Source organism: Pleurodeles waltl, chromosome 4_1 (assembly GCF_031143425.1).
Source record: "Pleurodeles waltl isolate 20211129_DDA chromosome 4_1, aPleWal1.hap1.20221129, whole genome shotgun sequence".
NCBI lineage: Eukaryota > Metazoa > Chordata > Amphibia > Caudata > Salamandridae > Pleurodeles > Pleurodeles waltl.
Window position 1 is genome coordinate 470,168,494 of NC_090442.1, and position 14,252 is coordinate 470,182,745.

Sequence of the window (14,252 nt, forward strand, 5' to 3'; positions counted from 1 at the left end):
TGCAATGTATAATATCATGTCAAAGCCAATAGGCAGCGGAGCTGAATACAAAATGCAATGTCTAATATCATGTCAAAGCCAATAGGCAGTTAAGCTGAATATCATGTCAAAGCCAATAGGCAGCTGAGCTGAATATAAAATGCAATATATAATATCATGTCAAAGCCAATAGGCAGAATATCTAATAGCATGTCAAAGTCAATAGGCAGCTAAACTGAATACATCATGTCAAAGTCAATAGGCATGCAATGTCAAAGCCAATAGGCGGCTAGACTGGATACAGTATGTCAAAGCCAATAGGCAGAATACAGAATGTAATGGCTAATGCAATGTCAAAGCCCATAGGCGGCTCAACTGAATACAGAAAGTAATGGCTAATGCCATGTCAAAGCCAATAGGCACAATACAGAATGTAATGACTAATGCAATGTCAAAGCCCATAGGCGGCTAAACTGAATAAAACATACCATGTGCTACTGGTGAACATTGAGCAACTAATATGCGCAGTGGTGAAACACAAAGTCATTGGTCAAAACAAACTTTATCAAATGGCAGGACATTCCGCCCTTTGACCAATGAATTTTTGTTTCACATATCTCATATTTCAAACACCAAAAAAAAACATCAGCACACAAAAAAAAAACATTATGATCAAAGCAATCCCTGTAAAGCAATAGAAGTGAACTAACACATTGATTTCATAACCTTTCACATCAGATACATCTATACAGAAAAGACTGGGCAATTTTTTTTTTCCTTTTTTCTCTGAATGAGTCTCTAATTCAACAGTGTTAGCAATTTGATGTGGCATGAGTTCTGCTCATGTAAAGGTGCACGGTCCACCTGAAAGGTTTTCTGGAAGATAAGCAAAAGTCAGAGTTCCATACGAGAAGGGAAAAAAAAAAAAAAACACAGCAAACAAGTTGAACTTGAACTGAAGGCGCAGTTTGCGCAAAATGGATCCATGGTGCTGGCACTTTACTCAGCCAGGTTCAGGTTGGGGATTCTGTCCCTTCCCCGACCCCACACGCACACACCGGAAGGGGGACCACACAGCGCACTCAGGGACAGTGGCGAAACGTGGTAGGATCTGCAAAAGAAACAAGTATGACTTTTCTTGCAAATAACATTTTTCATTTAAACTGCACCCTTCCTCTTTCTTTCCCTGTTTTATAATCAGCAGGACGTTTTTGGGGCCCTTTGTTATATTCTCTGCAGGTTCTGGAGGATCACTTGGGGCTTCAGCCCACACATCAGCACAGAGGTTTTTATCTGCTGCGCCACAGCTTCCCTTTTCTTGCACTGTCAGAAGGGCTGGGGCAGACTCATTCTTTACCAAACCTCCATTCACTGCACTTTTGTCAATTTGGGCCACTCTGTCTCCAATTTGTGTGAATGAATCAGATTATTTTCTAGGTATCAGCATAATTTCGATTTTTCCTTGGTAATTTGCAGCAATCACTCTCCCTAAAACCTGATCAATTTGCCATTTCTGTCCTGGTAACTTTCCTCTCCCCAACTGCTCTGTGACTGCTTGCATGACAGATTACTTTTGTGCGTGCTGCACAGTTTTTATCAAAACTAGGGGAATGTGCATCTCTCTCATCTCTGCCCACCTGTAAGTGGCTTTTTCTCTCAGTTGTTCACATTTCTGGGGCACCCACATAGCCATCCCCACTAAGGCAGAATTCTGGGTGAACACTTCTCTCTCTGCATTTTTCTCATTAACATCTGCAAGGTAATTGAACCAGTTAGGTACAAGCCATGTGGCTAAAACATTATCAAAGAACCAAAAATCAGCGTAAAAATGACACATCTCACATAGCTCTTGCTTTAAAATCTGACACACATTATATAACGCTGTTCCTTCTACTGTGCCAGAAAACAACATTTCAGTCAATGAATCATTAGTAAAACAAACATGCTTTTTATCTTCAGTAGACACGAATTCAAATGGTGCACACAATTTCATCGGTAATTCTTTTATCTGTGGTACTCTAGCCCTGTCTTGCAAGTACCAGATCCATTGTATGATTCTAGCTAGGGGCACTATTTTCTTTCCTTGTTCTTGAGTTACATGTACATAAGTATTTCCTTCTTGCACTGCGCAGAAACTTAAAGTCTGCATTATTTCATTTGCCAAATCACAAGCGCGCAGCTGCATATTATTTTTCACAGTGACCATATACAAAAGTGTTAGGATTTCTCTCAAATGAGGGCTATTCTTTTTCCAAAAATCAAACAAGCTAATGAAACTCGGGGTGTCTTGCTCTAAAATCCTTCGTTTTACTTGTGCATTTTGCTCACACGGAAACTCAGTGCAGCTCAGAGCTGTCTTAACCCCCTCATTACTGGAATGGGACAAGAAAGATTCTTCAAAAACAGCAGTTTTATAACTTTCAGTCGGGCTAATTTGCTCACGTAAATTCCTATTTTCATGTTCCAACTTCCTACATTTCTCCTGCATTTCTCTGTAAGCAGATAAAGGTATCCAGACCTTTCTGTCATCATTACTTCCAAAACACACGTTTTCTACATATATACAACAGGAATTATTTCTCAAAACATTATCAGGCCTTTTAGCTACACATGCATTTTCTTCTGTAATTCCCCAAACAGAAAACAATTCACAGTTTTTCTTAGCACCATCAGGCAGTTCATCAACACATGTATTCTCAGACATGGTCTGCCGTGCTACTGTGATTCTCCAAACAGAAAACAATTTCTGTAATTCTCCAAACAACAAAAAAACAATTACACTTTTAAAGTGTGCACTTAGAAATCTACTAACTCGTCAAACCCCTTCTTAATCACCTCTTAATGACCGACCCCACGACTCCAGGTACCAATTGTAGTGCTTTCCTCTTATTTAGTTTCTAAGCACTAACATAACATAACAGAAATGCACTTCTGAGGTCAAAGAAGACTTTTATTGTTGTTATATGAATGACGAATTAGTAGCTTTCCAGTCCGCGTTAATCAAACAAAATATATCAGTTTGCAATATACACAGCAGGTTATATTTATAAGATATTGAATGCAAAGCAAAACAAATACTTCACCGTGTGGGAACTATTCACAGCTTCATCTTTCTAAGGTCTGCAAGCTGAGGACCCCTGTCAGCCGCGAGAAAGAGAGTTTCATCTACCCACACGGGATTGCTGGCAGCCTGCGCCAAGCTCCAGCACGAGGTCCGGCAGATTCGAATCTCACTCTCTGCAGCCTGTTACATTCGTTACAAAGGTGTGCCCCCTCCTCTCAGACCTGGGAAACTGAGCAAGCCTTTTGGAGACTGGCCAGGTCTCCAAGACTACTCCTGTTCCCAAGCTCAAGGGAAGAGAAACAACGCCCATGTACTCTCTCTTATCAGGTCTAGTCTACTGTGAGAGCAAAACATCTTGGTTCTCTGGTGCAAAAACACAGCTTGGAAAAATACAGCTTGGATTCTCAACTGCAATGTCTAACTCCACGTTAAAGGCAATGGGCAGCTAACCTAAATATCAAATGCAATGTCATGTTAAAGGCAATAGGCAGCTAACCTAAATATCAAATGCAATGTCTAGTGTCATGTCAAAGCCAATAGGCATCTAAGCTGAATACAAAATGCAATGTCTTATATCATGTCAAAGCCCATAGGCAGCTGAGCTGAATATAAAATGCAATGTATAATATCATGTCAAAGCCAATAGGCAGCGGAGCTGAATACAAAATGCAATGTCTAATATCATGTCAAAGCCAATAGGCAGTTAAGCTGAATATCATGTCAAAGCCAATAGGCAGCTGAGCTGAATATAAAATGCAATATATAATATCATGTCAAAGCCAATAGGCAGAATATCTAATAGCATGTCAAAGTCAATAGGCAGCTAAACTGAATACATCATGTCAAAGTCAATAGGCATGCAATGTCAAAGCCAATAGGCGGCTAGACTGGATACAGTATGTCAAAGCCAATAGGCAGAATACAGAATGTAATGGCTAATGCAATGTCAAAGCCCATAGGCGGCTCAACTGAATACAGAAAGTAATGGCTAATGCCATGTCAAAGCCAATAGGCACAATACAGAATGTAATGACTAATGCAATGTCAAAGCCCATAGGCGGCTAAACTGAATAAAACATACCATGTGCTACTGGTGAACATTGAGCAACTAATATGCGCAGTGGTGAAACACAAAGTCATTGGTCAAAACAAACTTTATGAAATGGCAGGACAGCGTCACAGACACACTGGGAGTGGACACAGGGGACGTGTAAATGGTAGTGGGGGTGGTGAGTGCAGGTGTGCGGGGTGTGGTGCTGGATGTTCTGGTGCGAGTCCTAGTGGCTGCTGTGGTAGTGCATGCAGGTGAGAGTGTAGACGAGACTGGGAGGGAGGAGGGAGACGACGAGGAGGGGGACACAGTGGAGGCAGTGGATGTTGCTGTGTCTGTATGTGGGTGATGCTTGTGTGAGTGCCTGTGGGTTGTGTGGTGCTCATGTTTGCCTGAGCAACTTTTGGGTGTTGAGGTGTGTGCATGCTTGTCTGATGGTGTGCTTTGGATAGGCTGGGGTACAGTGGACTGGGTCTGGGTGGAGGAAGTTGGAGGGGGGAGGCTAGACACAGGGACAATGGCTGCCATCAGTGCTGAGGCCAGAGATTGCAGGGTTCGATGAAGGGCAGCCTGACCAGAATGAATGCCCTCCAGAAATGCATTACCGTGTTGCAACTCCCTTTCTACACCCTGGATGGCATTCACAATGGTAGACTGCCCAACAGTGAGTGACCTGAGGAGGTCAATGGCCTCCTCACTGAGGGCAGCAGGGGTGCCTGGGGCCGGGCCTGAGGTGCCTGGGGTGAAGGTGATGCCCACCCTCCTGGGTGAGCGGGCACGGAGCGAAGGCTGAGGGGCTGCTGGGAGGGCGGTGCTGGTGGGGGGGTGGCGGCTGTACCTGTAGAAGTGGGGGGCACAGATAGTGCCGCCATCACAATGGAGCTCCCATCGGCGTACGAGTCCATGTCGCTGTTTGGTGATCCGGTGACCGACGTGAAGCTCCCCTCGCCCTCCGTCCCACTGGTGTAGTCAGAGTCTGTGGTGTGGCCCTCCATGGCCATGTGGGATGCAGCTCCCTCGTGCTCCGGTGCCACTGTACCTCCGCCTGATGATGCTGATGCACAAAAGAACAGGGAGAGCACAAAAAGGGGGGGACGACAGAAGAAAGACAGGTTGAGTGCACGGCTTACCGCTACCGTTGGCGGACAATACAGACACAGCAGCCCCCTGCACTATGCCGTGCTCTTGGCCTCTACAGATGCAATTCCTGGGATATGGCCTACATGGCTATGGTAGACATCTGCACACATAGATGACACAGGGGCATGTATACCTGTACTTGGCACTCTACAGAGGTGGGGTGGAGTGGCACATGGCCTACATTACGGAGGGGCCTAGCCTACGGAACTCGCCCTGGCCTAGGGAAACCCACAGCCCTCCTCCCCCACCCAGACCCCTCCACTGCACGCAAAGTCCGCTGAATGATGTTGCATTCACCCCCATGTGTCTGCTGTGATGCCCTCAAGCGCCCATCCAACTCAGGGTAGGCCACCGCCAGGATCCGGAACATCAGGGGGGTCATGGTGCGATGGGCACCCCTCCCACGTTGGGAGGCCATCCCCAGCTGAGCCTCTGCAGTCTTCTTGCTCCAGCGGCGAATGTCCTCCCATCTTTTACGGCAGTGTGTGCCCCGTCTCTGGTGGACCCCAAGGGTCCAGACGTCCTTGGCGATGGCACGCCAAATGTCCTTCTTCTGGTGGGCGCTGACCTACATGACATGTACAGGGGAAGAAGAGAAGTCATTACCAACTGCACTGTCGAAGTGAGTGGCCCCCATCCCTACCCTTGCCATGTGGCACATGCATTCACAGTCCTTCATGGTCGCTGAACTCTGCCCCCTTCCTACTGACATCCAGTCCTCTCCACCCAGCATAGCCCATACAACGTGCTCCCTGTGTACTTACCTGTTGGTCTGGAGGACTGTAGAGTAGCGTGTACTGGGGGAGGACCCCGTCGACTAGCTTCTCCAACTCCTGAGCAGTGAAGGCAGGGGCCCTTTCCCCAGACGCAGCAGCCATTGTCTCTTCCAGACCGAGGTCACAGCAGCACTTGCAGTGTAGGTCCTCTCCTGTCGAAGATCAGGTATCGAGTGATTGAACAGATAGAAAATGGCGATCACGTCCGCGGCGGTGACGTTCGCGGCGGTGCGTATCATCATCGCCGGCGCACTTCATCATTGGCTCCTGTGACCCATAGGGTCCAATGTTAACCAATGCAGCAATGCACTGCGGTCTACAACCGCCTACCGCGACGGTGTACAACACCAGCGCAGATACCTCACATCCCATTGTCCCACTTTAGAGGTCAGGCAGCCGCCATTTCAGGGGCCCACATGGCTTCATTCACTACTGCGTCAGACATACCTAGGCCTACACTCAACACACATACAGGAAGAGTTTGGTATTTGGAGTCGTGATCTGTGTAGCTGTGGGTGCATACCTGGGAAATTGTTGACTCTGTGGTCGCTGTTGTCCTTCTTAGGCACCGTCAGCTGGGACATTTGAGGAGATGGCAGAATCCTCCGGTGTACCGACCGCTTGTGGACCTGTTAACAATGGAGGAGCGACATTTGATCATCACCTACAGGTTTGACCGTGCCACAATCCAGGAACTGTGTACCCAGTTGGAGTCAGATCTGATCTCACCAATCCGCCATCCCACAGGAATACCCTTTGAAGTGCAGGTGCTATCAGTGCTCCATTTCCTTGCAAGTGGATCATTTCAAACAACTGTGGCCATGGCATCAGGGATGTCCCAGCCTATGTTTTCCCACGTGTTGTCCAGAGTGTTGTCTGCCCTGCTGAAACACATAAGGAGCTACATCGTTTTCCCTCAGGTGGAGGATTTGGCTACAGTGAAAGGTGACTTCTATGCCCTGGGACATATCCCCAACATCATAGGTGCTATTGATGGCACCCATGTAGCTCTGGTCCCCTCCCCACAGGAGTGAGCAGGTGTACAGGAACTGGAAGAGTTCTCATTCCATGAATGTACAGATGGTATGTTTGGCAGACCAGTACATCTCCCAGGTAAATGCTATGTTCCCTCGCTCAGTGCATGACGCCTACATCCTGAGGAATAGCAGCATCCCGTATGTGATGGGTCAACTCCAGAGGCACCGGGTGTGGCTATCAGGGGACTCTGGTTACCCCAACCTGTCCTGGCTATTGACCCCAGTGAGGAATCCCAGGACCAGGGCAGAGGAACGCTACAATGAGGCCCATGGGAGGACTAGGAGGGTGATCGAACGCACCTTCGGCCTCCTCAAGGCCAGGTTCAGGTGCCTCCATATGACAGGTGGTTCACTATTCTACTCACCAAGGAAGGTGTGCCAGATCATCATCGCCTGCTCAATGCTTCACAATCTTACTTTGCGACGCCAGGTGCCTTTTCTGCAGGAGGATGGTCCAGATGACGGTGTTGTGGCAGCTGTGGAGCCTGTGGACAGTGATGAGGAGGAAGCTGAGGAAGAAGTCATAGACAACAGGGAGTCAGTCATACAGCAATATTTCCAGTGACACACAGGTGAGAACAATTTTTTTACTATTACATTCACTTTCACACTTCTACCTCTATCCTGTCTGTCAATTAGTAGCAGTATTTGGTAACTGAGTTGTACATTTCCATTACGGTTTCACAGGTGTGGTTACCAACGTGTGTCATCTGCTTGCCATTCTTCATGGAATTGTGATGTGTGACATAGGTATGTTGGCATTACAATTGAAAACGCATTTTGTCACTGTCATTGCTAATACACATTTTCAAAATCACAGACTGACTCCAGATTGTTTTGTGGTTCAAGGGTGTTTATTGAAGTGCTAATTATTGGAGGGGGTGGCAAAATGGTGATGGGTGATGGTGGAGGAATGTCCATGGCAGAGTCCAGTCTATTAGTCTCACAGGTGCACTGCCCATATGGGCATAGGAAGTGGAGCTGGGGCAGTTCCAATCTGGATAGGGTAACAAAGTGAGACAGTGGGAGGACAATCAGGGTGGTCTCATTTCCTGGCGGGGGTTTTGCCATCTTGCTCTGTCCTGTTCCTGGATCTCAGGGACCGCTTGCGGGGTGGTTGTCCGTCTGCAGGGGGTGGAGTGCTGGTGTGGTGGTCCTGTGGCGGGGCGTCCTGTCCACTAGCGCCGGCGGAGGTGGTGGGCAGTTCATCGTCCATGCTAGTGTCAGGGGCCCCCTGGAGTGACACGGTGTCCCTCATGGTCTTTTGTATGTCCTTCAGCACCCCGACGATGGTGCCCAGGGCGGAGCTGATGGTTCTGAGCTCCTCCCTGAACCCCAAATGCTGTTCGTCCTGCAGGCGCTGGGTCTCCTGAAACTTGGCCAGGACCGTAGCCATCGTCTCCTGGGAGTGGTGGTATGCTCCCATGATGGAAGAGAGGGCCTCGTGGAGGGTGGGTTCCCTTGGCCTGTCCGCCCCCTGTCGCACAGCAGCCCTCCCAGTTCCCCTGTGTTCCTGTGCCTCCGTCCCCTGGACCGTGTGCCCACTACCACTGCCCCCAGGTCCCTGTAGTTGTTGGGGTGGTGGGTTACCCTGGGTTCCCTGTAGTGGTGGACACACCGCTGATTGACGTGTCCTTGGTACAGAGGTATGGGCCCGCTGGGTGGGTGCTGTGCTGGTGTTACCAGAGGGTGGAAGGTCAGTGTTGGGCTGTGCCTGTGCAAGGGAACTGACTGTTCTGAGGCCCACGATGGTCCGGGCTGGTCATCTGGATCCAGTTGGCCAGAGCTGCTGTCGTCACTGTGGGCCTCTTCTGTGGGTGGAGTGGAGATGTCTGGACCCTGCTGTGTGGTGACCTTACGTAGTGGTCCTGCAGGGGTATAAGAGCATGATTATTGCATGTGTGTGTGTCATGGTGTGCAATGGGTGGGTGTGCGTGTACCCCAGTGCAAGCATTCCTGTGTGGGGGCTTGTATGATGATGGTTGGGGGGTTGTTATGGGTATGTGCAGTGAGCATGCTTTAGTGCTGGGTGTCCATGCTTAGTTGTGTCATGCAGGGCTTGGTGTTGGGATGTGTGGTTTGTGTTATTAGTACATTAGTGAGGAGTTGTAGTGATAGGGGAGGGGGTGAGGGTGGATGTGTGTAATAGCATGCAGGTAGGGTGGGGGATATGATAGTTAAGATTTGACTTACCAGTGTCCATTCCTCCACCGACTCCTCCGAGGCCCTCTGGATGCATGATGGTCAAGACCTGCTCCTCCCATGTTGTTAGTTGTGGGGGAGGAGGTGGGGGTCCGCCGCCAGTCCGCTGAATCGCAATGTTGTGCCTGGAGACCACTGAACGCACCTTCCCCCGTAGGTCGTTCCACCTCTTCCGGATGTCCTCCCGATTTCTTGGATGCTGTCCCACAGCGTTGACCCTGTCGACGATTCTTCGCCATAGCTCCATCTTCCTGGCTATGGAGGTGTGCTGCACCTGTGCTCCAAATAGCTGTGGCTCTACCCGTAGGATTTCCTCCACCATGACCCTGAGCTCCTCCTCGGAAAACCTGGGGTGTCTTTGGCGTGACATGGGGTGGTGTAGGTGATGTATGGGGTGGTTTATGTGTTGATGAGTGTGGTGATGTGTGGTGGTGTGGGGTGTTTTGAGCGTGGATGTTGTATGGGTGATGGTGTTGTGTGCCTCTGTGTGGTGGGGTTGTCTATAGCTGTAGTCTCTCTCTGGCCTTCGTCTCTAATATTTGGTCGTAGGGGTTTGTGGGTGATGTGGGTGTGTGTTTTATATTGTATTGGGTGTGTGGGAGTGGTGTTTGTATGTGTGTCAGGTGTGTGTATTTTGATTTGTCCAATGTGGCGGTGTTTTGGAGATGTGTGTGTATTTTGAGCGCAGCGGTGTGTACCGCCAATGGAATACCGCGGTTGAAAGACCGCCGCGTGGATTCGTGGGTTGTGATAGCATGGGCGTGTTTCTGTTGGCGTGACGGTGGAGGTTTTGTTTTCGCCAGTTTATCACTGACCTTTGGTGTGGCGGACTTGTGTGGGTGTCTGAGTTTCGGTGGATTCCGAGATGTGGGTCGTAATAGCTGTGGCGGAATTCCACGGCCACGGCGGTGTATTGGCGGTCTTCTGCACCGCGGTAAGCGCCTTTTACCGCCAATGTTGTAATGATCCCCTTTATATCTTAACAGTATTGCTGATTGAGTACGCTGTTATACATACCACTTGACATGTCTAATTTGAATATGTAAATATTTGGTAACGCAGGAGCTGCAGTACAGTGATAAGAATGTGGGGTCATGTAACGCTTGGTAGATGTGGGACATCTGCCAATAAAATATGAAAGAGACTCACCTACTGACTACAATATACCTTTGCCTCATTTGCAGATGGCAAAATTGCAGGGCTTCCAACAGTGGAACCTCAGCTGGCTCTGTCAATAAAAACCCTTGACTTGCCAGTCTACCAGCCATAGGCTTGTGATGTCCAAGTGGTATTCGTCCCATCCTAATTATGGTGGAAAAACAGAAAAGTATGTGAAGTAAAACCAAACTGTTTTATCAGAAACTGCAGCACCAGTGGCGGGGGTGGTCTCATATTAGGGCGATAAGCCCTCCACCAAAAGATCAGTGGTCATGGAGGGCCTCTGCTGATCAGGTGGGCTAGCAGAATGCTCGCCAGGTTTTAAATGAACTTGTGTGTCTTTGATCAGAAGCCTAAAGGAGCATACATATTATATAATTATTCATGAGGAAGAAATATTTGTTAACACTATTCCAAATTTACCAAGAATAAGTGAGGATATTGTCAAAAAGTGTATAAAGACGTTATAGTATCCAACATAAAAACAGTATACGTATAGGTTACAAACCTTTTGCGAAATCGCCATAAACATGCTTCTGAAAGATATTTTAAGAAGAATTTGCTCATGTAAGTTTATTTTGTTCTGCTCTGAGCAGGCGTTAAAAGTGACAAAAAATGGCGCAAGGAAATCTAAGAGATTTCCTTGTGCCATTTTTGTGGCCTTCCTAACAAGAGAACGCCCCCTTTGCATACATTATGCCTGGCTCAAGCATAATGTAGTGCAAATGGTTAAGAAATGACACAACGCATGCATTACATCACTTTGTAAATATGGTGCACCGTTTTTGGCCTTCTAATGACACATTTACGTTAAAAAATGACACTAATATTGCATCCGAATGGAGCTAGAGGCTCTTTAATATGCCCCTAAATATTTTGGAGAAATCAATATCCACATATGAGTTTCACAGGAGCAGAAAATGAATTTTGAACATGTTTATGGTGTTTTGGAAATCGATATTGGGTTACTATTGGTGCTCACTTAATTTGAGAACCTCTTTTAGCAGTAAAAACATAATTGGCAAATTATTTGGGTTCCCATAGAAGCACTGTTATGATTACTTGTGACTGTTGCATTGCCTCACACCCTTCAATTCAATGTGACAACAGGGAGGCAGTAGGGTAGCAAGGCCGCCATGGTAACTAATGCAGGCAAGGAACACATCCATAGCTCAGGTGCACAATTCAGGGGGCCGCTGCCCCTGCACCTGCAGCACTGTACATAGCTGTGGCAGTGCAGGGAAATTATTTTCAAAACACAGCTGGCAGTCTTTTGTGTGAGCACCTAAGCGCAGAGAAGAACAACACATTCACTGACCTGTCTTTGGTGCGTCTACAGACGCCTTCCTCGCTCCTTTGACCCAGAAGAGAGGCGACAGCAATGGGTGTGTGAAGCGAACACAGATGTGGAGTATTTCATAAGTGTTTTCCCCCTCTACGGTGCATGTCTGTTCCTTATTTAAAAAGTCACATGGTTCCGGTAATGATCCATACTTCAAGCAATAAATTGTACAGCAATAGCAGGGCATTTTTGAAATGTTGATGACCACATCTGTGAGTGTCATAAAACATGCCATCAATTCCTTTACTCAGCTTCGCAGGTTTCCCAGTAAGGCAGGGAAGTGAGTATTTCTTAAAATATTCTAATGGGGTCAGTATGAACCCAGAAATCCATACTTAATCCAAGACAGATTCATATTTAATAGTTCCTTTCTTTGTAAACCTGCAGTTCTTAAACGATGGAAAATGCCATTATTTCTACAAAGGCATGCAAACTGGGAAGGTAATTGTTTTTAAAAGAAGTCCATCCTGAATTGTCCTTTAGATTTCTCATAAGATTCAACAATCAAATAGGAAATATATAGGAGAGAGAAGGACCCTCATCTAACTGACAATCCTACTTATGATATCCAGTTGTCCCACTCTAATAACTGACCTAAAAACTATGATAATCTCTTATGGAATCTCTGACAAGAATCACATAATAATTCTACAAATTTCCCATCATACACCCTTCTGATTGTTCACTGAGGAATGTGTTTTCAAGTTTTCGTGAAAATCCATTAGAAATCGTGACCAAATTCCGACCAAAAAAAAATAAGAACAGAATGACAACTGTAATCATTGACGATCAATGTTTAAAAAAAATCGAGGAACAGTATCACAAGCTAAGATAGTGATACTTAAAAGAAACGCTTTCAGGCGAGCATAAACCTCTAGCAAACATACCCAGTGACCAGTTCCACAATTTGCACTACTTCGAACTGTTGAATGGGATGCAACTGGCATGCTTTACAAGTGAGGACCCAGAGCAACTACTCATACCCGACCGATTCACCTTTAGGCTGACTCAAAGAAGTGGAGATCAAAATATGCACATTTTGAGTATTGCTTTGAAGGTTGCAAGCACCTAACAGAGAACATCATAATCTAAGTCAGCGACATCTAGACTAGGCAAAAATACGTCCTGATGCCCCCGATTTAAATCCATCAAAGATCCAAACCTATTATGTTTTTATGGTTTTTGAGGCCAACCTCAGTTCCAGGTGTTTGCCAGTCATGTTAAGACTTATGAAATGTAATATGAGTTTTGGATGTTTTAGGAAGAATTGAATGTATAGACCCAACAAACTAAGGAAGGGATCTGAATTCAAGCTGGGCCAATGTCAGCCAAAAATAACAAAACGCTGTGGCGAGGTTAAACAAGAACCAGCGTGCCATGCAAAGAATGCTTTAATTATTTAATGTCTAGAACAATGTACCTGGGGGCTAAAGGCAATGGAAGTATTAATGATGCTCATTACAAGAGTGATAACTACATCAGCAAGTGATCAACTTTATTTGTAGGATTGATATCACTCTTTAAAGCCCCATCCCTAACATGATTTGGAGGTGACACTGGACTGAGCCAAGTCTTATGGGAAACCTAGCTTAAGTGCTGAGTCGGACCCCGACATGAATGGGCCAGGCACCAAAATAAATGTGGTTTCATTAGTGAATTAGAAAATTAAAATAGTAGTCCATGTTTGCAAATTAGGACAGTTTGGAACTGGAAAAGACAGCTGTATAAGTGTTTTGCTAGGTATGGAAAACTGCATGGATATGAGATTGCTGAAGACAGGTTGTCTTAATGTCAGTGAAACCAACAGTAAAAACAGTCCCCCATACCATGAAAGAGGCCCAGAAACAGCCAAAACCGGCCCACACACTGATCAGTCAAAGCAGCCCTTCCGGCACTGCCGTATGGGCCAATCCAACCCAAGTGACAATAATGTTTCCCTACTTCCCTGATCTTGAAAAGCAACGAGATACTTGCAGAGGTTCGAGTAGTTTCTTCAGCTGCACACGAGTGCACGATGAACCTTTTTGGATGACAGTATACTGCGGTTTGTTAGCTCTTAGATTTAATAAAAAAAATACAGAGCATGTCAGCCGCATTTCAGTTGCATATTTCTGCCCCACAGATTTGTCATATCTTCGTTTGTAATTTTTGTTTTTTGAACGTAAAAGAGCATTTTCCTGCATCGGACGGGCTCTAAAGAAGGAAGTACGACAGTTTAAGAGAGCAATCAACAGCTGACTTTCAGAGAAGGTATTTGCGCTGTCTAACATACGGCCTGTGAAAAAAGCTTCAGTAACCGGAAAGCGCAAACAGATGCGTTTAAAAGAGAACATTACGTTAAACACCGTGTGGGCAACCATCACATAAGGAGAACTCTTTCTAGGTGCGTCTGAATCTGTTACAAAGCGCATGCCTGCTGTAAAGTTTGCAAGAGAGCAACTGTGCATTCAGATGTGTAGTTAATGCGCACTAGCAGCAGAAAGGGACCACCAGGACCTTGTAT